Raw genomic sequence first — 25251 nt, forward strand, 5'->3', positions numbered from 1 at the left:
TTTTCATCTATTTCAAAGGGGTTAAGTGAAGTGACTGATTTCTGAACATACCACTCCTCTTTTCCATGAGTCTGAACTTGTTTTTGAGTGGAAAAACTAAATGTATCTGTTTAAAAAAAAAATTAATCCTAAATGACAGAGTACAAGGACTGATACATACCACATATGCCACATGAGGACCAATTGAGTAATTATAATTTCAGCCACAAGGAAAGGAAAAAAAATCAATTAGTCTTTGCAGTTCCCTATACAGGAAAGGTACAGTTTTTAATAAGCTTTTTGAAATATTAGTATCAATTCATGGACTGTCAATTATTATCTTCATTGGCCCTTAGAGAGCCAGGGACCCGTTTGAAATCACTGTATTAGATAATCTCTTGAAGTCTATACTAGCAGTATGAATGATACTGCCAACTATCCACAAATGGGATAGGCAGTGGGAACTTAGAATAATTTTTTCCACGTAAAATTTTTCAGTAGCTTCCTTTGTATTTGGATTAGGATTCAAACTCTTTACCCTGTGTCTTAGTTTGTTCAGGCTGTTATAATAGAATACCATAGACTGGGTGGCTTATAAATAACAGAAATTTATTTCTCACAGTTCTGGAGGCTGGGAGTCAAGTTCAAGGTGCTGGCAGATCCCATGTCTAGGGAGGGCCCTCTTCCTGGTTCATAGATGGCCTCTTGTGTGGAAGGGGTGAGGGAGTTCTGTGGGATCTCTTTTATAAGGAAGGGCATGAATCCCATTCATGAGGGCTCTACACTTCCCAAGGGCCCCACCTCCAAATACCATCACATTGGAGATTAAATTTCAACATATGAATTTTGGAAGGGACACATATTTAGTTTATAGCCCCCTGGTTTGCAAAGCTTTTCATGATCTGGTCTTTGCCTACTTTTCCAACATTTTCTGATTGGATCACTCTTTCCTGCTATGTTGATTTTCTTGAAGGTCCTTAAAAACAGTCAGCTGTTTCTTGTCTCATGGCGTGTTCATCTTCTCTTCCTTCTCTCCCTGGAATCCTCTTTCTAGACCAGCATCGTCCATTATAAATATAATACGAGACACATGTAGTTTTAAATTTTCTAGTAGCCACATTCAAAAAGGTAAAAAGAAATAGGTGATATTAATTTTAATGATATATTTTATGTATGTATCTAAGATATTATTTCAGCATATAATCAACATGAAAATTATTAATGAGATATTTAATAGCCGCATGTGACTAGTGGCTACCCTCTTGGATAGTGCAGCCCGACATCTTTGCAAGATTGGCTTCTCATCATTTAGATCTCTACACAAGTGTTACCTCCTCAGATTGGCCTTCCCAGACCATCCTGTATAAAATGGTGTTCTTCCTCCCCTTGCCTGCCCCACTCTTGCCAAGAACCCTACTTTATTTTCCTTATAGCACTTAATGGCACCTGACAATATACTATGTAAATGCATTTGTTTACTTTTACTTTTTAATGTCAGGCTTCTCTATTAGATTGTTGGCTACTAGAGGGCAAGACCTTTGTCCTTTTTATTGTATATACAGTGACCAAAATATTGACTCAAATAGATTGTTTGAATAAGTGAATGAGATAATTTGAGATGGACAAAAATATTTTTCCTTTTCCTTTTATTACTGGCAATAAAAATCAGTATATTTGATTTATGTGTGGGTTTTTTAACTTCTAAAATGGAAACTAGAGTTTTTTAAAAAATGAGAAACTTGAGATTGATGAAGAAGCAAGAGAGTAGATGAATGATTAATTTTTTTAAAGGTACATATCAGCTTTCTGGTGAGCTACAGTAATTTGTTATTAGCCTATTCGCTCTTGAAATAAACTATGACAAATTAATAATCTTTTTTTAAAAAACAACTTTATGCAAGCAAGTATGCAGGTAACAGCAAGGTTTTTTTATTTGTTTTTGTTTTTTAAGCATGTAACATGTTTATAAAGTAATGCCAGGTGATGGCACATAAATGATGGGTAGTGTTTATGAAATTTCAGAAAATGTTGTGCTAAAGATTACTTGTAGCTTCAGTTGTGATTTTAGAGGAATATCTTAGGAAATTGCAATCATAGTTTCCTTCTTCATGGGTATCCCACATCAGTTTTGGACTTAGCCAGGACAGTTCCTTTGTTTCTATGAAGTTTAATCCTCTAAATATTTTTTTCCCAATTTACCTTGTATAATGTTCTGTTCTGCCTCAGGCTTGTTAAAATGGCACATGTAGGGGTGCCTGGGTGGCTCAATTGGTTAAGCTTCTGACTCTTGATTTCTGCTCAGGTCATGATCTCAGGGTTGTGAGATTGAGCCCTACATCAGGCCCTGTGCTGGGCATGGAGTCTGCTTAAGATTCTGTCTCTCTCCCTCTCTCCCCCTCCCCCTGCCCCCTTCCTCCTACTCTTTCTCAAAAAATAATAAAATAAAATAAAATGGCACTATCTAATGACCTTTTAGCCAGAGATTCCAAAAATTTTTAATGTGAAACTATTTTTTTTCACATTACTTTTTTTAAAAATTTTATTTATTTATTTATTTGTCAGAGAGAGAGAGAGCAAGCAAGCACAAGCAGGGGGAGCGGCAGGCAGAGGGAGAAGCAGGCTCCCCGTTGAGCAGGGAGCCCGATGCGGGACTCGATCCCAGGACCCTGGGATCATGACCTAAGCCGAAGGCAGACACTTAACTGACTGAGCCACCCAGGCGTCCCTTTCACATTACTTTAATTTATTTTTATTTTTATTTTTTTAAAGATTTTATTCATTTATTTGAGAGAGAGAGAATGAGAGACAGAGAGCACGAGAGGGAAGAGGGTCAGGGGGAGAAGCAGACCCCCCGCCGAGCAGGGAGCCCGATGTGGGACTTGATCCCGGGACTCCAGGATTATGACCTGAGCCGAAGGCAGTTGCTTAACCAACTGAGCCACCCAGGCGCCCCCTTTTCACATTACTTTTAAACAAAACAAGTGTAAGGAGCTAAGAAGTGAGAATTTTAGGAAAAAATGTGGAGATATTTTATATGCTGCTGAGATAGCACATCATGAAGATAAGTCGCTTTCTCAGGCATCCCTGCACCTTTTCCAAGAATCTGTGACTTTTACTAATTTGATTCTAAATTAAATATTATAACTGTTTTAATTAACATGAACTTTTTGAATTAATACCTTTCATTTTTCTTTTATAAACTTGTATACATCACTGGTACAAAGGTATTTTTGAATTAATGCTTTCTTTAAATGACTTTCAAAGGTAAGTACTAGCACTGTTAAGTCAGAAGTAGCTCTAGGAAGTCACCTTTATACAATGAAGCCGTGAAAATAGCTAACATTTATGGAGTCATGAATTGTGGTTGGTGATTTATAAACATTACTTTTAGTCTTCACGATAACTTGGTGTTATTTTCCTCATTTTATGTGAGGTGTTCCCCAAAGTCACAGTTACTAAAAGCTGGGATTACCTCCTGGGCTTTCTGGCTCCATTGCACCTTGCTGCCCCTCCAGATCCTCTAGACCAGCTGTCCTCAACTTGTGGGTGGTGACACATTAGTGGGCCTGCCGTTTCTGAGCTGAGTCACAGTAATTATTAACAGTAGTTGAAATACTGAGGTTGTAAATGATGCAAGTTTTAAAATAAGTGGAATGGAATCAAGGTCTTCCCTCTCACGATGCTGTTCTCACTCAGTTCCATTCTCACGTGCTTTTATTGGATGGAAGAGAAAGACGTGGCATTATATGCACACTGCAGTAATTGTGGATAGCCGATACATAATGGGAAAAATACCTAGTTAATGCTACTGCTAAGCGACTATTCCAGATGAGCTGTGAATAGTTTTCACATATTCATACTCTCTTAGGAATACCACTGCAAAAGTAGTCCATTTGCTTCTCTTCCCTGTAGTTTTTTTTTTTTTTTAATTTGTTCATAATCTGAGGACACACGTTTTCAACACTTATGCTAGTCTAGACAACTAGATACTTTTCTAGAGACTTTTCTCAATTATAAAATGTGACAGTGTCTTGGAAAGAGCTTTGAAGTACAGAGTGCAATAAAAATAGGTGAAATTATAATTTTAGAGTTGTAGAATCTTTTAAGTTCAACCCGTCTGTGAGGACCAGAATGTTGAATGCTTAGATACAGGTTCTAAACTGTGAAACCCAGTTTAAAGATATTTTTAAGTAGTCTGTTTTCTAGATCCCAAATGCCTTGGGATGTAAATCCACCTGTTTTACATAATTTTCTCCTGCCCGAGCCTGGAGAATCCAGGTTTCTGCTTTGAACACCATGTTTTCTTGCCCTTTCCTCTTGTCTTCTTTTCCAGTATAGCATGTTCATACAGTCATTTATTTAACACAGGGACTTACTCTATGGTTTGAGGAAACAGTGTAGAAGTGATACATACGTTTTTAACAATCTTTTTTTTAAGATTTTATTTATTTGACAGAGAGAGTGCACGCTCATTCGTGTGCATATGTGCGCAGGGGGGAAGGGCAGAGGGAGAGGGAGAAGCAGTCTCCCCGCCGAGCAGGGAGCCCCGATGCAGGCTTAACTGAGCCACCCAGGTGCCCAGTTTTTGACAGTCTTAATTCTTCTGTACAGTTTGGCACAAATTTGCTCAGACCAGGCTTTTTGTACATTTTTCCCCCTTAATCCTTTCTTCAAAGATCACCCTTACTTTCACGTTAGTCCTCATGAAGCCACTTCCTATTGCTTTTTTAGTTGTCTCTTTTCTATAAAGAAGAAGAAATACTTTTGATAAAAATTTCCAGTGTCATCGATAGTGAAGAGTTTTTAATGTCTAACTCCTCCAATTACCTTCATCCGCATCAGAAACTGGGTAGAGTTTCTTATTGTCCATGGCTTTTTCAGGTTTAATACTTTTATGTTTCTAGTATGCCTTCAGTTTCTTTTTCTTTTCTCATGGTTCTTTGAGAAAACAGGGACAGTCAGCTAGATCAACAATACTCTTTCTATGTAATAAATTTATATTCTTTTTTTTTTTTTCGTTTTTGCTGTAGATTGGGACTAAAATAGCAAGGAAGGATTGTTTCCCTCTAGGTAGATGAGACAGGAATTGTTGTGAAGGGGAGTGACCATCTCGGACTCTTGTATGAGTCCCTGATTATAAGAATCGGCATCAGCATATCAAATGGAATTCCATGAGAATCAGCTACAGACTTGCATAGGAATAGCTTGAGCAGCAGAAATTTAGGGCTGGTTATAGGTTTAAAGATTATGGATGATTCACTTCCAGGACCGCAGTGTTTTGTTCTATTTTCTAGGTTAATTTCTCTTCGCTTCAACTTTAACCCTAACCTTTAAGGAAATTTAAATGGCTGAGGTAACAAGATAACAGATTGTTTAAGAATGTTTCCCATCTCTTGTCTCAAGTGTATTCTTTTTCTTAATAAATAAACTTTTGTCTGGATTTCAAAATATTCTGGCTCAGCTCCAGGGAAATGAGCTTTCCAGCTTGACTTCATTTGCTTTGTGCCATTGTTCACGAGAACAATGACTGTGATTTCACAGTTTATTAGAACACAAGCATTGGTACCGCTGAGGTGATTATGCCAAAATAGGTTATTTTGTTTAGTTGTTCTCACTCCTGTCTGGCAATGCTTATTTTTCCATTGGCAGCCCTAGCTACCATTTGATTTTAAATAAATACGTGAAAGCTGTGTGTGCTTAAATGTAAAATTTTGTGTACTCCTCACAGTGAAGGATGGACAGGCCTCATTTACTATGAACCACTTGTAACCTGTCTTGTCCCTGGTGGAAGGGGCCAGTGGGGAGAGTGTAAAATACGGGTGTATAGAGGGTGGAAGACAGTAGAAAAATCACACCTTTTACTCCAAAAATCCTCTTTTCCTGATCTTACTAATCTTTCTGTCACCCTCTCTTCTACTTGGAACACAGATTTTATGGTTAGAGTGTGAAAAATTGTACAGAGATATCCAGACAAGTGTCCTAGACCCTGGAGCTCCCACAGGTTTAATTCCCTGCTGGAGGAGTCATTATAAAGTCTCTTGCACAAATGTTGCACCTACTAAAGTTTAACAAAATCACATTCACTCTTACCTGGAATGAAGAAGAAAGCAGGAGAAAAATTTAGCTTTTTCTGAATGTGGCCAAGAAGTAGACCTACTTTGTTGAATCATTAGGGGGCAGAGGCCTTGATGTGAAATGTCTGTTGACATGTATGCACATTTAGTATTTATTTCTGTGCCCCATTGAACTCTGTTGAATAGATCAGGTGACAGCTTTTATCTATCTGAAAGTCAGTCTTTGAGGGACAGCTGAACCATTGGTGTATGTGTGAGAGAGATTTTTTTTTTTTTTAATGTAAGAGAAGTAACTTCTTAAATTTCTTGCTTTTAAAAATAAATTCTTTTGTAAAATTCAGATTTGCTTTGGGACTTAAAGGAGAGTGTAAATGGTTTTATTATTTTAGTAAATACAACTGAATAGTTTTTGAATGTCTTCTGAAATGAGATATAGTCTCCTCTCAAGTGTGGGAACTGTTTTATTCCCTGTTCCCCTGTTCCCTGACCTCTGCCTTTTGACCCTGCTGCTTTGTGATGAGATTATAGGCCTTTGAGCTTTCCCCAATGTACCCAAGGTTTCCTTACACAGCAACATAAAACTTTATGCTTCCTTAAAAGATATTCTTAGAATTGAGGAGAACATTCAGATTTAAATGTGGACATGCATTTTGTAAATATTTTTTCTTTAAAAAGTCTGTTTTTTTCTTCACACTTTCCAGAGTATCTGCATATTTTCTAATAGTAACTTTAAAGTTTTGTGGGTATTTGTATGACTAAATGTGTTTTTTCTTTCAAGTAAAACTTTGTAATGTTATTTATTTAGGAAGAGACTAAGAATTAGAGCTTTCCAGGATAAGGGAACCCAAGAGAGACCCAACTGTTTACTCCCTATTGTTGTCTATTAGGTATGAAAAGTTAAAATTTGGATTTAGAGGGTATCGTGCAAGAGCAACAAATTGAATATTTTCAGAGAAAATCAAGGCATTAACCTGCTTGTCTTATAATAAATGCTTTTTAGACACTTTATTAGATGCTTAAAATAGAGTAGGAAGAGAATCAAGGACAAACAAAAGGAGATGAGCCCATTTGGTTTTGCTACCTGTTGGTACGCATATAAGAGGTTGTTTGGGGTTTTTTTTTCCCCCAGACATTTTATTAGGACTTTCTGAAGAATGTCTGTTTTACACACTGAAATATTCCACCAGGAGTGAAGTAAATAAAATGATTGGTTTGAAATAATAAAAGGTAGTAAGTGCTTTTTAAAAAATTATGGCTTTTTTTTTTTTTTAAGATTTTATTTATTTATTTGAGACAGAGAGAATGAGAGAGACAGAGAGCACATGAGAGGGGATAGGGTCAGAAGACGAAGCAGACTCCCTGCCGAGCAGGGAGCCCGATGCGGGACTCGATCCAGGGACTCCCCGATCATGACCTGAGCCGGAGGCAGTCGCTTAACCAACTGAGCCACCCAGGCGCCCAAAAATTGTGGCTTTTAAATTGTAAAAGTAATGTATGCTCATTTTGAAAACTGGAGAATACAGGATTGCATTAAAGAAAACAATGATCACCTATTATCCCAGAGGGGTAGAGTTTAAAATAAAAATAGAAGTTCTGATTTCTAGTCACTAATTAGAAGCCAGAGTGACCATTTTACTGAAGTTGTGTGGTTAAATGAGCTGAGCAATAATCTGAGAAACATAGTAGCATTTTTTTATGTCAAAGTCATTGCCACTGATTTAGTATATGACATCTTTAAAGATCTCTGTAAATAATTATTGATTGAAAGACTGAATAAATAAATGAAATGGCGTTGTCCACCTCAAGTATTTGAGGGATAAAAATTAAATTCTTAGTACTTGCAGCAACTTTTTTAAAAACCAAAATCCTTTATACTACCAGTAATTAAGGTGAAATGGGAAAAGAAAGAATAGCTTTGAAACTGAGGAGTTTAATGCTAAAATAATCTATCACAAATTTTTTTTTCCCATTATGGGAAAGAAAGGGGAAAGCACTGGTGACAAATGAGATGGGAAGACGGAGGAAAGAAGCTAGTAAGCCAGAGGCTGTTCAGTGACAAATAAGGTAAATTCTTGATCTCTGTCTTAGTGGGAATCTGATTTATTTGTAGTCACATAGCAGAGTAGAAATTTATTTAGATGGTATAAGATACCTCTGATGGAAAATCTGATTGTCTGTCTTCAGGTTGCTGGAAGAGAATAATATTTTAGGAAGACTGAATCTGGAAGCAGCAGTAGATTTGACACTTGTCCCTCACAGCTCCTTTCCTGTCTCCCATTGTAGGGGCTGGGTAAACATTTCATGGTCAGTGCGGGCACTAACTGCAAAGAACACAGAGAAGGTCTGCAGTTTTTCTTCTCATGTAGTGGAGTAATAAGAACAAGGACAGTCTTTTATTGTGTTGCAGTGTTTTGGCTGTTGGTGCTTTTAGATACCTTCTGTAAATGACTTTACTCCTAAAACATACTTATCATGAGTTTCATACGTGTAAACCAAATGAAGACCTTAAGAAAGCGAAGAAGGGATATTTATCATAGTAACTGGAAAAACTTATACAAGGGCACATGTGCTTATCTCCTTTTCTTTAAATCTATCAATTTACTGGCATGAATAGGACTTTTGTTAGTAAGGACAGTGCTTTCTAAAAATTTTTTGAGTAAATGAAACAAACCTTCCGAAAAAGAAAAATATACTTAAAGCACAAAAGAGGGAGAGAGAGAGAACCCTAGTTAGTTTTTATCTGGAGAGATATTTGCATTTTTGTTTCTATTATTTTTTAGGATGGGCTGAATTAAGGTGAATTTTAGTTGCTATAAGTACTGTGACTGGCATTGGTTCTTAAAAAAATTTTTGGAGCATATAATGCAATAAAGAAAGTAAAGGGGCAAACTGTGGGAAAGAGGGGGTTTATTTTTTTCCCACATCTGTGTTCCCACATTTTGTTTCTAGAACCAAATGTACATAGTACACACTTAAAAGATATATAGGCTAGCTTGCTTTAAGTATTTCATAGAGTGGGAGATGAATTGGGAAGAGAGATTTAATCTGGCTTTTGGATGATTTTTCTGTCACAATGCTGTGGTTATAGGTCAGAGAGGACCTAAGAAATAAAGGAATTTGGCTGGTTCACCTAAGTCTTTTTAGGGGTGGGATGTTTAGGTATAATTTGAGCAGAACTCTAGCTCCGTTTCATTGCAGTTCTTTATGCTCTGTCTATCCTCAGTGTTGACTTCCTTGTCAGTGTGGCTTCCTTCCTTCAAGGTAATAAAATGGTGGCAGTGGTTCAGTCTTCACATTTGCATATCACACCTTCCCTAGAAGAGATTTAACTTTCCTCCTACACTCCCCACTCACATCATGAAACACAAATCTGGGTCTTTGTGATCAGACCACTTTAGGTCACGAAGCCCATCCTTAATTTATCAGTCTGGCAAGAAAGATGGGATTAAACTAGAGACCAGAGCGCCTGGGTGCCTGCCTGGGTGCCTTTGTTGGTTGAGTGTCTGACTCTTGATTTTGGCTTAGGTCCTGATCTCGGGATTGTGTGATTGAGCCCTGCATTAGGCTCCATGTCCAGTGCAGAGTTTGCTTGTCCCTCTCCCTCTGCTCCTCCCCCCTGCTTGTGCGCTTTCTCTCTAAAATAAATGAATAAAATCTTTTTTTTTTTAAAGATTTATTTATTTATTTATTTGACAGAGAGCGAGTGCACAAGCAGGGGGAGTGGGAGAGGGAGAAGCAGGCTCCCCACCGAGCAGGGAGCCTGACATGGGGCTCGATCCCACGACCCTGAGATCATGATCCAAGCCCAAGGCAGACGCTTAACCAGCTGAGCCACCCAGGTGCCCTGAAATAAAATCTTAAAAAAAATAAACTGATTAGAGACAGTATGAGATGAAAACTAGGCTGCTTGACAATGGAAGGGGAAAGGAAGTGGCTGTTGGGAAGCAACCTAACTGAATGCCAGACTATGAAGAAGGCTCCTTTTGTTGTTGTTGTTAAAGATTTTATTTATTTATTTGACAGAGAGAGACACAGCGAGAGAGGGAACACAAGCAGGGGGAGTGGGGGAGGGAAAAGCAGGCTTCCCGCCGAGCAGGGAGCCTGATGTGGGGCTCGATCCCTGGACCCTGGGATCATGACCTGAGCCGAAGGCAGACACTTGATGACTGAGCCACCCAGGCGCCCCAAGAAGGCCCTTTGAGAGACAGAAAAGAGCCCCTCAAAAGTTTTGAACAAGAGAATGTCATGCTCAAAGCTATGCTTTAGGAATGTTACTTTAGATGAGGGGTGTAGAATGAAATTAAATTGGGAAGAAACTAAAAGTGGAGAAACCAATTAGGAAATTGTTATTCTGCAACTTTACTGAATTCATTTAGTCTGCTTTTTGTTGAACTCTAGTGTTTTCTATGTATAATATCATGTCATCTGCGAATAGTGACAGTTTAACTTCTTCCTTACTGATTTGGGTGCCTTCTACTTCTTTTTCTTGTCTAATTGCTGTGGCTAGGACTTTCAGTATTGTGCTAAATAAAAGTGGTGAGAGTAGGCATCCTTGTCTTGTTCCTGATCTTAGAGGAAAAGGTCTGTTGTTTTTCACCGTTGAGTGTGATGTTGGCTGTGAGTTCTCCATTTATGGTAGGCTTTATTGTGTTGAGGTATGTTCCCTCTAAATGCACTTTGTTTAGTTTCTATCATAAACAGATGTGGAATTTTGTCAAATGTAGAAAACTGTTAAACCAGAGGGAAGGGCCTGAATTAGGATAGTAGCAGTGGGAGTAGAGAAGAGAGGATGGATATGAGAGATAGAACAGACATTAGATGAATTGATTTGACAACTATTTTATGTGAGGTTAAAGGGGAGATGAGGCACATAGGACTGAGATTTTGGGCCCAGGCAACAGGGATATGGTAGTGTCATTCATAGAAGGAAGGAACACAGGAGGAAATAAGGAAATAGAGGATGTTTAGGTCAATTTTGAATTTGTGGTAGTGATAGTGCTGGTATAACTTTATTTTCCTTTACAGCAGGGAGGATTAAAACTGTTTTCTTCAAATCTTATTATGATAGAAGTGTTTATGTTAAAGGGTGTGTATACAAATAAGTGGTGGAGCTAGTACTTGAATTCAAGACTTCAGACCCAGAGTTCTATGTTCTTTCCATAATGTCACACTTACCTCTATTTGTAGGCATAACTCATGAATTCTTTCCCTCCCACCCTCCTCCCTCCTTCCTTCCTTCCTTCCCTCCCTCCCTCCCTTCCTTCGATTGAGGAACCAAGAATGGGTGCATGTTAATTTGAATCTGTGTTTTTAAACACAAAGTATAAAAATTCTATAATTAAGGAAAATATAGAACTAGCCAGATACAAGCTGAGACTTCTTTTTGAATTAGGATAGTTTGCTGGGCATTAATTAGTAAATAATTTACCTATTTTCTTTTCTTTCTTTTTTTAAGATTTTATTTATTTATTTGACAGAGAGAGACACAGCGAGAGAGGGAACACAAGCAGGGGGAGCAGGAGAGGGAGAAGCAGGCTTCCCGCTGAGCAGGGAGCCCGTTGCAGGGCTCGATCCCAGGACCCTGGGATCATGACCTGAGCCGAAGGCAGACGCTTAACGACTGAACCACCCAGGCGCCCCTGAACTCTTTACTTTAAAATGATCTCTTTACTTCAAAAATGAAATTATCTGACTCAGAAGTTTTTGTTACATGACTTTTAAGAACCTATTTATTACAAAGCTAGATGTATTCTTTTTTTTTAAGACTTATTTTTTTGACAGAGAGAGACACAGCGAGAGGGAACACAAGCAGGGGGAGTGGGAGAGGGAGAAGCAGGCTTCCCGCCGAGCAGGGAGACCAATTGTGGGGCTCGATCCCAGGACCCTGGGATCATGACCTGAGCCAAAGGCAGATGCTTAACGACTGAGCCACCCAGGCGCCCCAATAATTTACCTATTTTCTGCAATGCTTCAGTTTGTAGCTAAAATGCACAGTTGTTTTTGTGACAGGCTTTAGTAGTGCATTTAGAATTCATCTGTATTCTTCAGCTATGAGGCAGTGAACCATATGCCCTTTGACATTTTGGAGTTTGTACAGCAAAAAACTGTCTAACCAGTTTGAATGTCTGCAGGTGTTTACAGTGGGTTCTAAGCATTCCCACCTAAAATGTTCAGGTCATCTGGTACTACTCTAGAACTATGTGTACCAGTTGCTGATAATGCATCTATGGTGCTTACTCTAGGGCCTGGCAGGATGTAATTGCTTGGTTGACATTAGCTATTATTCTCATTAATATAATTGATTGGAGATAGCCTCAGACACTTTGATGAGATTTAAGGTGTTGATGAAACTCTCCTTCAATTCCAGGACAATCTCTGGGGTTGTGTCCTTTTTTTCCTGAGGGATAATTTTATCTGTTAAAAAAAAAAGATAATACATTCATTTGGTATCATTTTCACAAGATAGAAAAAAGTTGTGTTAAAATAATGTATCTCATCCTTTCCCCTAGCCTTTTAGTTCCTTTCCCCAGACATAATCATAGTTACCACTTTCTTGTGTATGCTTCTAGAGGTATTCTCTGCATTCCATGACATGTGTTTTAATTAATCTTAGATTATACTCTTACCTTTGAACTTTGATATATTTCTTTCTTACCCATGTTTTTGCCTTTTTACCTCACTTAATTGGTGACAATGATAAAGGTATTGCTCAAATTGTATTTTTTATTGTTTAAATCGGGTCAGATACAGTCCCTAGTTTGCAGTTGGCATTCATGTTCAGAGATGTTAAATGAATTGCCTAAGTTTACATTGCTAGTGGCAGAATTAGAACCAGAAGGAAGGTTCTTCTGAGTCCAAATCCGGGCTCCTTTCATTACAGAGGAACTTAGCCTTTCTCTTGTGTCAAAGAGCCCACCTGCCTAATTTGATGGAGAGCAATGCACTTATACCTAAAAAGATAGTATCTGTCAACTAATTATCACCTGATTGCCAATATTATTTCATCTTCATCCTCCTACCTCCTTATGCTTATGAGTTGCTACAGTATTATTTTGTAACAAATCCCAGATTTTATGTCATTTCATCTGTAATATTTTAGAATGTCTCTAAAGATAAGGACTCTTTTATGTCCACTTTAATAAAATGAATTTTGATTTTCTATTTAATCTTCAGATCTCAGTTACAATTTATGTATTGAATAAATACTATGAAACGCCTTAGTCTCATTAACCAAATGCAATAATTAAATCAAGAAGTAAATTTTATGTGTGCTTTTAACATTTTTAAATATTGGCAAAGGTGTTGAGGAAGTAACTAATTATTAAAAGTTATTCTAGCTCAGAAATTTAGGAATCTTAAAAAGGCTCTTTCTTTTAACACCTTTGTTATAAATAAGCTTGTCAATAGGGTTGTTTTATTATATTAGTTAACTATTGCTGAGGGACAAGATTATCCTAAAATACAGTGCTCAAAACAAATGTTTATTATCTTGCATACTTTGTGAAGGTCGGGAATCCAGGAGCAGCTTAGCTGGGTGCTTCTGTCTCAAAGTTTCTCTTAAAAGGTTGCAGTCAAGCTGTTGGCAGGAGCTGTAGTCATCTCAGGGCCTGGCCCAACTCTGCCTGAAGAATCCACTTCTAAATTCACTTGTGTGGTTGTTAGCAGGCCTCTCTGTTCCTCACCAGTTGGGCCTCTCTGTAGGCTGCCTGTGTGTCCTAATGATGTGGCTGCCGGTTTCCCTCAGAGCAAGTGATCAGAGAGAAAGGGAGAGAGAGACCCATGATAGAAGTCAAAAATTTTTACAGCCTACTCTCAGAAGTGATATACCGTCATTTTTGCCCTGTGCTATTGGTCACATAGGCCAACCCTGCCTGGTACACTGTGAGAGGGAATTCCATTAGGCTGTGAGTGCTGGAGGCAGGGTCATTGAGAGCCATCTTGGAGGCTAGCTAGCTACCACACTGATTTGAGCAGTATTAAAGCTTTTAAACCTTTGATTTAGGACTTACAGGCTTCAGGAACAATTTTAAGTAGAGTATACCAAAGGTGTAGTAGTGTGCAGGATTTTAAAGCAATCTGTATTTTAAAGAAATAATACAAATCTATTTTAGAGAAGCAATGTTGCAGAGTTTGAGCATGGGTGGGCTCGGAAGCCAGACTGCTTTGAGCAAGTCACTTAAATTCTCTTTACCTAGTAATAATAGTACTCTTAACTCCTCTTGGGATATGCTGGTCAGATGCTTAGAACAGTGCCAGGCACATAGGAGTGTTCAAATATTATTATTTTTATTGTTAAAAGAACTTGAGAATACAAGTGAACTCAGCTACTTCTGTATCTGGAATATCCAGTAGAATGTTGAAAGTTGAGTCTGGAGAGATGGGCAGGGGCAGTGTACTCTGGGAAGGATGAGCCTTCACCTCTGATGGCTATGCAGAGTTGATTTGTATTTGTGCTGTTGCTAACCCTTGGCAGTTAGTATTTATTTTAAACTATTTTGTTTAAAAGAGTGGTTAGCTTTTGTAGCACTTCTTTGTCCGTTTTTGCTTCGGTGGTAACACCTGCATTTATGCTTAAGATTCAGCAGTACATGGCACACAGGTGTTCTTTTCTTTTCTCTTTTTAAAATTTTATATAATAGTCCTAATTTGAAAGGGAAGTGATGGTGGTATTGCTTTTTAAAAACAGAAAAGGAAAATGAAAAAAAAAAAAAGAATGAAAAGGGTTGTAGTGTTGGGGAACTGAAAAGTGCTTGATAAATTATGTAAGGAAGCATTTGGCTTTGGTCAGAAATTTAGTTGTTAGCCAGCTGCAAGCAAACCCATCTGGCACACTTTTTCATTATTCTTCTGAAATATTCATGGTCTCCAACAGTCCCTGCCTTGTTTCCATTAGATCCTCACATATTCTCTTCTTCCGGTAGCCAATCTGGAGTTGCAGTGAGTTGCCCTTGTTTTGTTTCCTTGTTGCTGTGGATGTAATCATAAAGAATAGACACTCAAGAAAAGTTTGTATATACTCAGATCTCTTACAAAATAAGCTGTGGGACAAATGAAATGTAGGATTTGAGAACAGACTGGCTAAAATAAACACTACAGTTAATTATGCTTTAAAGTATCTTACTTTTAAACATCTCTGAATTATGAATCTCTTCTGATTATTAAGCAGTACCCTTCATTTTTACTAAATTTTATTTTGATTTAGAGAGCATGTGATTAGTAAACTTAAAATTTTTTATTTATAAAAGACATTTGCATGTTTCTTATTAACATCCTGGAGATCTCTTGAAATCATTTAGGATGTAGATCGCAGGAGATCATAAGTAATCCTTTTATATTTTAAAATTAACTTATTTTACTTCAGATCATTGATAATAAGATTATTATTTAGCATTCAAAAAAAGTTCTGAAAATTGGTCTTATAAATTCCTCTCAAAGCTCATGGGAGTAACTTTTTTTTTTTTTAAGATTTTATTTATTTATTTGACAGAGACACAGCGAGAGAGGGAACACAAGCAGGGGGAGTGGGAGAGGGAGAAGCAGGCTTCCTGCGAAGCAAAGAGCCCAGTGCGGGGCTCAGCCCCAGGACCCTGGGATCATGACCTGAGCCGAAGGCAACGCTTAACGACTGAGCCACCCAGGTGCCCCAGGAGTAACTTTTTTACTCAGTAGTAACTTGAGATTCACCTGGTTATTTCTACTTCTTTTTTTTAAGGAGAAACTTTGCCACTATTTAGGAATGTTTTCGATGTTCAAATATGATTTTCTGCCCTTAGTTCCCTGTTTTACATGAGAAGAGAGCCCTCTTTTTTTTTTTTTTTTTGTTTAGAGGAGGTTGGCAGTTTGTGTTTATACCAACTGCTGAGATTTTACCTAGTTGACTGATAGATTAAGATTTTAAAAACAGTGGGGTCAGTCTTTTCATTTTTGTAGGTTAACATTGTGACAGCAATGTTGAAAAATAGGGGCTGTTTGTATCAAATTTGTATGATATGGATTCTAATGTTTAAGTCTAATCTTACTTTGGTTTCTCTTCTTTTAGCTTTGGCTCTTTTGTCTGCTCTGGTTTGCAAGATGAAGAAACATAATGTCTTTATTAGGGTCAGTGCTTCCCAGAAACCTGGCTGACTTTAATGGTCAATAGGACCCATTTGCCACCTTTTTAACAAAGGATCCGAAGGCCTTGCAGGCTGCCCATCTGTCTTGGGAAGCTTATGCAGCCAGTGTGCAAAAAGAAGTTTTACTTGGCAGAAGGAAGCCTTTTCTACATAAGTATTTAGAATTTGTAAAAAACAGTTTCTAGGTATATACTTAAAGTGTATTCAGTTTTGTGCTATATTACAAGTTACCTGATTTTGTCCCCATGTTTAGAAAGAGGCAAATTGGACAGAATTAGAATTCTTCATTTTTTAAAATTTATTTTTATTTTTAAAAGATTTTTATTTATTTGACAGACAGATGTGAGAGCACAAGCAGGGGGAGCAGCAGAGGGAGAGGGAGAAGCAGGCTCCCAGCTGAGCAAGGAGCCTGATGTGGGACCCCATCCCAGGACCCTGGGATCATGACCTGAGCCGAAGGCAATCACTTAACCAACTGAGCCATCCAGGCACCCCAGAATTAGAATTATCACTAAAGAAATTGAAGCTGTTATGCAGCAGTTTTAGAGTAGAAAGAAACTGAAAATTAGTTGCTTTTATCACGTTTTATTTTTTTTTTTAAATAAGACTGATGTACATTTTTTTTCTTTTTTTTTTTTAAAGATTTTATTTATTTATTTGACAGAGACACAGCGAGAGAGGGAACACAAACAGAGGGAGTGGGAGAGGGAGAAGCAGGCTTCCCGCCGAGCAGGAGCCCAATGCGGGACTTGATCCCAGCACCCTGGATCATGACCTGAGCTGGAGGCAGACGCTTAACGACTGAGCCACCCAGGCACCCCTCATTTTATTTTTCTTTAAGACTATCATTTCCCAGATCAGATACAACTACAAGCCATTTATTTATTTAAAATTAAATTTGTTTTGGGGCCCCTGGGTGGCTCAGTCGGTTAAGCGTCTGCCTTCAGCTCAGGTCATTATCTCAGGGTCCTGGGATCAAGCCCCATGTCGGGCTCTCTGCTTGGCGAGGATCTCCCGCTACCCCTGCTTGTGCTCTCATCTTTCTCAAGTAAGTAAATAAAATCTTTAAAAATAAAATAAAATAAAATTTGTTCTTTGGGGAGTAATTCTACAGTATAAAATGTGTTTACTCTTTACCTGTGAGTACTTAATTTGCTGTTTTTATTTGTCAGGTAGACTTTGGGCACTAATGAGGTAGAGCTGGTTAGGTGTATTAATATTATTTCTAAGTGTATCTTTCTGCCCTCTAGACTTGAAGCTTCTTGAGGGAAACAGGTTAGCGGTAGGTAAGAGCATGGGTTCTAGAGTTTAAAGTGCCTGAGATTGAATCCTAGTTCTGCTACTTGCTAGTTTTGCCTCTTCAACTTTCTAGACCTTATAGGTTATTATCTCTAAAACACGGATGTGTTTAACTCATAAAGTTGGTGGGTTGATTAGTATGATAATGTACAGTGTCTGGGATACATAGGAAATAATAAATAAAACCTATTATTCATCTTTATAACCTCTTAGCATCTCGTACAGTGCCATGCACATAATAGATGCTCACTGCACATTTGTTGAAATGGAAAACTTCCAGAATATGTAGCCAATATAGTCAATATATTTGATAAATATACTGAAACGGGAAAAAATGCTCATGTGTTGGTATTTATACCTCATTTCCACTGTAATCACTGGGCTTGAGGCCACGTCAGCTCCTATCACAGGCCTAACATTAGGTGCTCAAACATTAGTACATGTTTGAATAAATTATTGATTTTGCATTTCCCCATTGTAATGCATTTTTTTCTGTTTGTCACTTTATTTTAAGCTAAACTGGAGTTTTAGGTGTCTTTTTTGAAAACCGAAACTATGAATTCAAGAAGTCAGATGTTGGCTAATAAGATTTAAATGATGAGTTTTTTGGTTTTTTTTTTTAAAACTAAGCATCAAGTCTCAGGTAAGCCTCTTTAGGGACAAACTGTTAAGGTTATATGGAGCAGAAATTATTTATTTGCATATGCCTGGAATTGGAGTATATTTTATTGCTGTTTCTCTATCCCATGTGTGGGTAAGGAGATGCTTTGCTGTGCTTTAAATTGTGTTTTGTTTTTTCCCCATGACGCTCTTATATTAGTGTGTAGCAGCTGTATGTTTATGACTCAGATAGGGCCTCTGAATATATATAGATTCTTTTTGGTAGCTGACCTTTCTTCTTCATCCTTTGTGTATGGAGTTACCTTTTCAAGTCCCTAAACCTGAGTGGAGTTTTGACAAAAGGCTCTAGCTAATCTCTTATTTCATTTTCTCATGCAAATACTTCTGTAATTCTAGTATTTTTTTCTGTTGTTTTTGCTGGGTGAGATCAGTTCACCAAGGGTAAGTACCCCCCACACACACTTTTTTTTGGTTGGGAGGGGACTGGTTGCAATTTCAATAGCACGGACAGGATAAGCCTCACTGAGAAGTGATCCTTGAACAAATACTTGAGGGAAGTAAGGGAGTTAGCCAAGTAGATATTTGAGATAAATCCCTTTCAGGCTGAGATAACGGGAAGAGCAGAGGCCTTCAGTGGGTCCACGATGGTTGTCTGGTGACTTCAAGGAATCTTTAGGAGGCTGGGAGAATGAACAAGGCGGGTAGAATAACAGGACAGAAGGGTCACAGGAGGCCAGAAGGGCTGTGTATTATTGAAAGGGCATTGGTTTTAACTCTAAGGGAGATCTGGAGCCATTGCAGCATTTGAACACAGTAGAGACCCCTGACTTAGTTTTAAAAAGATAAATCCGACAGTTGTATAAAGACTAAATTTAGGGGTACAGGGAGATGTGTTAGGAAGCTTGCAGTAATCTAGATGAGATATAATGGCAGCTCAGAACAGATGGTGGGATATGATCAGTTTCTGGATATATTTGGAAGATAGAAGCAATAGGATTTCATTACCAAGTGGTGGGGTGTGAGCAATCGGGGCGCCTCCAAAGATTTTGACTTGAGCAACTTGAAAAATGGAGTTGCCATCAACTTAAATGGGAAGACTGTGGGTTGCACAGGTTAGAGAAGGAAGGGGTGGTGCAAATTAGGGATTCAGTTTAAACATGCTGAGTTTGAGATGCCTTTTAGATATCTTGGTCAAGTATGCAGTAAGATGTATAAGTTTGGCTTAGAAAAGACTGAGCTGGAATTCTAAATTATGCATGTATTTAAGTCCTTGAGACTAGATAAGATCACCAAGGGAGACACTGTAGATAAGAGGAAAAGGGCCAAAGATAGTTCTTGGACAATCTAACATTAAGACTGTATCAATAAGCGCACTTAAAACATTTTAGGTACAAAATTGAGAGTATTTTTTAACGGATAGAATAGTAAAGAAGATGGCAACAGCCTTTGGAGTATCTCTGTTTTTCTTCCCCCTATTCCTTCTCTTATAAAATTCTTAAATTTTTTTTTATTTAGTAGTAAGCTCAAGGTCACAGTAAACACACAGCCAACTCTTTTTTTTAATTTTATTTTTTATTTTTTTTAAATTTTTTTTTTAAAGATTTTATTTATTTATTTGACAGAGAGACACAGTGAGAGAGGGAACACAAGCAGGGGGAGTGGGAGAGAGAGAAGCAGGCTTCCCGCCGAGCAGGGAGCCCGATGCGGGGCTCGATCCCAGGACCCCGGGATCATGACCTGAGCCAAAGGCAGACGCCTAACGACTGAGCCACCCAGGTGCCCCAAACACACAGCCAACTCTTTTCCTGGTAGATTAACATCGTTTGATTTTGTTCCTTTCACTTCTTTTGATATTCTTAAATTTTTAAATTAAACTTCAAGTATTTAATTGCTAAACAGATATTAATAAATGCTGTCAGATTCTTACATTTCCATTACACTTTCATTAAGCTGGACAATGAAACAAAATACAGGCAGAGTATCCTTACTGCTAATAATACATTCATCTATAAATTCTGAAAATGACTAGCTATTGGACATAGTAGGTTTAAAATTTCTGGTCTTACGTTTTTACTTCTTGCCTGAGATAATTCCAAAATATTTGTGTTTTGGCAACTTTATGTACTTAAGCAGTACATCATAATGAATGATAGAAGGTAGCTGATCTAGCTGATGGAAAATTCTTGCCAATACTTTCAATTAGATTAATGGAGCAGATTCTGAACTATAATATTGCTTAGGAGAACGTGTCCTCCTTCTCTTTTCCATTCTGTGTTCCTGTTTTTTTTTTTTAATTTTATTTTATTATGTTAATCATCATACATTACATCATTAGTTTTTGATGTAGTGTTCCATGATTCATTGTTTGTGTATAACACCCAGTGCTCCATTCAATATATGTACCCTCTTTAATATCCATCACCAGGCTAACCCATCCCCCAACCCCCATCCCCTCTAGAACCCTCAGTTTGTTTCTCAGAGTCCATAGCCTCTCTTGGTTCGTCTCCCCCTCCGATTCCCCCCCCCTTCATTTTTCCCTTCCTACTATCTTCTTTTTTTTTTTTTTTTTTAAACATATAATGTATTATTTGTTTCAGAGGTACAGGGCTGTGATTCATCAGTCTTACACAATTCAGAGCGCTCACCATAGCACATACCCTCCCCAATGTCTATCACCCAGCCACCCCATCCCTCCCACTTCCCACCACTCCAGCAACTCTCAGTTTGTTTCCTGAGATTAAGAATTCCTCATATCATTGAGATCATATGATACATGTCTTTCTCTGATTGACTTATTTTGCTTAGCATAATACTCTCTAGTTCCATCCACTTCATTGCAAATGGCAAGATTTCTTGTTTTGTTTTTTTGATGGCTGCATAATATTCCATTGTATATATATACCACATCTTTTTTATCCATTCATCTGTTGATGGACATCTTGGCTCTTTCCATAGTTTGGCTATTGTGGACATTGCAGCTATAAACATTGGGGTGCACGTACCCCTTCAGATCACTACATTTGTATCTTTGGGGTAACCATATGACCCAGCAATTGTGTTCCCTGTTCTTAAGCTTGTCTTTGAATTTGAGTTGTTGAGGAAAAGTATCTTAATGGAGAGTAGCTTGATTTGCCATTTCCTCTACTAATGGAAGGGTTCAAGTAAAGTAGGTCGGAGACTGATTATTTTCCCTTTCCTTGGTAATAAGGATTATCTGTCAATACTACATTGGTAGAGGGGCACCTGGGTGGCTCAGTGGCTCAGTCGTTAAGCATCTGCCTTCGGCTCAGGTCATGATCCCAGGGTCCTGGGATCGAGCCCCGCATCGGGCTCCCTGCTCAGCAGGAAGCCTGCTTCTCCCTCTCCCACTCCCCCTGTTTGTGTTCCCTCTCCCGCTGTGTCTCTCCCTCTCTGTCAAATAAATAAAATCTTTAAAAAAAAATACTAGGTTGGTAGAAAGTTTGCTTTTTGTTTTTCACCTGTGGTTAAAATGTTCCAAATGATGTATTTACCATTGAATTAAAGTGTGTTTGGTGATTGATATTTGAAGGGACAAGTATACTTTTTTTCCTCCATATAGATAATGCTTCAACGATGCTGAATAAGTGGCAGTCTAAAGTGTTTTCAGTCAGTCCTAATGAGGGATGAAATGGTGTTAGTTGCATTTGTTAATATCAGACTGTATTCATGAGGTTTCTAGTTTGAAGAACCATGGAGTTTCAAGTACTAAAATAAACTTTTCAGTTGCTAAATGGACATATAGTCAATTCTTATTAGATTGATTTGTGTCTGGGTTTTACTCTATTTAAGCCAATCCTTTATAAGAGGGAAGTAAACGGGAGGTGATTTAGAGTATTGTGCAAAATGTGTTTTTATCCATCTCTTTGGGTATTTTTCTTGTTTTGTTCATGAGGTTCATGGGTTCAGAGAATTGTTAATACAATACCCAGTTTTATTTACAAGGTCAAAATAAGCCGTGTAAATAGGTTTGTGACCCCTGGGTGCTAAAAGACTAGGAGTCGAGTTACTTGGATCTTGCATCTAAATTTTAGGAGTTATAAGAAAAACTTTAAGTTAGACCCAGGAGGTCTACAAGTTTCCATAGATCAAAGAACTGTGGTTCACTTTTCTTATTTTGCCATTCTTTTGGTTTCACTGGAGTAATCTTTAATGGGAAAACTGAGAACTCAAGTCAGTGTGAAGTGTGACCAGTGCAATTGCCTTTTGCTCCAAGCCCCAGTAAAAGAGAAAAAGGAGGGGCAGTAAAGCTCTGATCCATATTGATACATCACAAAGAAGGAAATTTAGAATTGCTCAGGAATTACTGAAAAGAACAGTAAAACTTTGTGGTGTGTGATATACTTCCATGTTACTTTACACAGGGCTCACTGAGTGTAGTTAGAGCTAAATGATCATGATAGTGAGCTCCTAAGACTAGAGTGGTTAGTTTTGTTCAGGGGTTGATAGACATAAGAGCAGCTTTTCCTTGCACTATTTTTGATGTGGCAAAAGTGGTGAGCATCTTTGGTTTCAACAGGTTGCAGATTGTTCCCACCCTTTCATCTTTTTCTTATTTCTGCCTTTTCACTGCTCTGCAAAAAGCTGAAGTGTTAGTAGTCAGGTGGTTAAGGTTTTGGCTTTTGTTCTTTTCCATTGCTAAACTTCCTTATTCACTCCAAGCCTTGAATTTTGTACATCTGCTTTCTTTTTTTTTTAAGAATATACTTTTAATTTTAAAACTGATTGTAAATATATCATACACGATTTTGTAGAAAATTCAAGCTACACATGATGTTATATGGAAAGTAAAAATGAATAGCAACCCAGCTGTGGAGAGATAACTACTGATACATTTTAGTGGTCATCATAGTTCTACCTACTCTATACATGAATATACACTTATTTACATTTATTTAATATATAATAATATATAATACATGATTTAAGTATTTTTATTTAATATATTTTAATATTTAATAATTATATAATTTCACAGCATACAAACACTATCTTAACCTTTTAAAACTCAGTAATGTGTTTCGAAGATGATTCCATTTTATTTTGCTTTTATTTTTAAAGACTTATTTATTAATTTAGAGAGAGTGTGTTGGGGGGGCCTGTGGGGGAGGGGAGCAGAAGGAAAGGGAGAGTCTCCAGCAGACTCCTTGCCAAGCATGGAGCCTGACATGGGGCTGGATCTCAGGACCCTGAGATCATGAACTGAGCCCAAATCAAGTGTTGGACACTTAACTGACTGAGCCACCCAGATGTGGGGAGAGGGTTCCATTTCAGATTACATTATCCTTTCAATGGTAAAACACCATATACTTCATAATGCGCTTTTATTTACATATTATCTTCCTATAGGTTCTCAGGTTGTTTCACATTTTTTTTAAAGATTTTATTTATTTGAGAGAGAGAGAGAGTGCAAGCACGAGCGGGGGAGGGGCAGAGGGAGCAGCAGACTCCCTGCTGAACAGGGAGCCCAATGTGGGGAGATCCCAGGACTCCCAGGATCATGACCTGAGCTGAAGGCAGACGCTTAACCGACTGAGCCCCCCAATCGCCCCTCACATTTTTTTTTATTATAAACAGTATTGCACAGAATCTCTAGTAGGAAGATCTTTGCACACATTTTTAATTATTTCTATAGGTCACATTTCTGAGGGAAACTACTGGGTCAAGCAGCATGCAATTTATTTTTTTAATGCATATTACCAAACTGCCCTCTGTAAAGGCTGTAACAGTTGACTCTTTTACCAGTATTTTTGAAGGAATAGTATTGGTTTTGACATGTTTTTACTCTCCACTTTGTATTTTGTTAAGAAAACACACTCTACGGAAAGATTCAGGAGCTCTTTATTCTATAAACAGTAGGTTTTTTTAATATTGTTCTACGGAAGCCTTTGGAATTCCTAACTGTCATAAAATGCTCTTCTGAAAATTAAGAATGGCCTCTTAATGAAAGCCTGTATGGCCGAAAAAAATAATTTTTTAAGTAATACATAGATACCATAATTAATACATGCTTTTAAAATAATTTTAATCTGAGGCTTTATTCACAGTTTTCCTTAATAAAATCATAACTTATTAGAATTAAGGAAAAAAGGAAATGCCTTTTTAGTGTAACAAGAAGACTTGGTTATCATTGCTGTGGGGGTGGATGGTACGTTTTAACGCATTTCTGAACTTTCCTACTGAAGCCACATTTAGAAAATGAGCCTGGCTTTCAGTATTGTGTTTATTGATCCTATGCTAAAAGGCCCAGGTTTTCAGCTGCACTCGATAATATATTCTCTGCATAAGGAGACTATACTACTGACCTTTGAAAAAATACATAGCCATTAATTAATTAAATTGGTCTTCTTGAAGGCACTCTTGCTGAAAAGATCTGTCCTTTTATCCAAAGAAGGAAGAAGTTTGATTAATTTACAGCTTCTGCTCCAGTATATAATACAGTATTTGGGGAAATGTCAGGTTCTCATGAATTTAAAAAAATATATGGGACATTCACTTGTTAATTGAATTCGTTTCCAGAAAGATGTGGTGGATTGTTCAGAGGCAATATGTCATGTCAGGAAAAAAAAACACCTGGTGTCAGAATCAGATATTCTGGGTTTTACTCTTGTTGGGAGAGTCACTTAACCTCTCTAGGCCTCTGTTTTCTCAACTGAGTGGAGTAGATTCAGCTGCCCTTCAAAAAGTTTAATGAGCATGCTAGTCACCTAAAGATCTTGTTAAAATGCAGAGTCTGGTTCAGAAGGTCTGGGCCGGGCCTGAGGTTGTGCATTTCTAAGAAGCTCCTGGGTATGCCAGTGCTGCTGGCTCGAGTATCACAATTTGAATAGTAAGAAATTATATGATTTCTGTGTTTCCTTCTACTTCTAGAAGTCTGATTCTAACTTAAGCTATTGTAGACATTAAGTTTAGTGTCTTAACATTTTAGATATCTTTAATATGGTAAGGTTTAAGTGAAAGAAGGCAAGCGTTTTTACAACTTCTAAGTTTGCTAGGGAGAATTTTTTCTGATCATGTCTAAGATTTGTTTTAAAATACTTCAGCACTCACTTCCTTCCCTTAAAAAGTTGGGAAAGATAGATAAAACAAAAATAACAAAATACTAATATTGTTGAAGCTGGGTGACGAGTACATGGCGTTTCATT

At 37.8% G+C, this 25251-nt stretch overlaps 1 protein-coding gene and 1 long non-coding RNA gene across 5 annotated transcripts in view; both read left to right on the top strand.

The window, feature by feature from the left end:
• Positions 1–25251, top strand: part of DENND5B (DENN domain containing 5B) — a 191558-nt gene that overhangs the window by 8207 nt on the left and 158100 nt on the right. The window lies entirely within an intron of this gene.
• On the top strand, positions 6683–8643 carry LOC118025531. The gene is made up of 2 exons (XR_004683341.1): positions 6683–6940; positions 8034–8643. It is a non-coding gene; the product is annotated as an uncharacterized LOC118025531 (long non-coding RNA).

The sequence above is a fragment of the Mirounga leonina genome, unplaced genomic scaffold (assembly GCF_011800145.1).
Source record: "Mirounga leonina isolate KUSES-001 unplaced genomic scaffold, KU_Mleo_1.0 Mir_201, whole genome shotgun sequence".
Lineage (NCBI taxonomy): Eukaryota > Metazoa > Chordata > Mammalia > Carnivora > Phocidae > Mirounga > Mirounga leonina.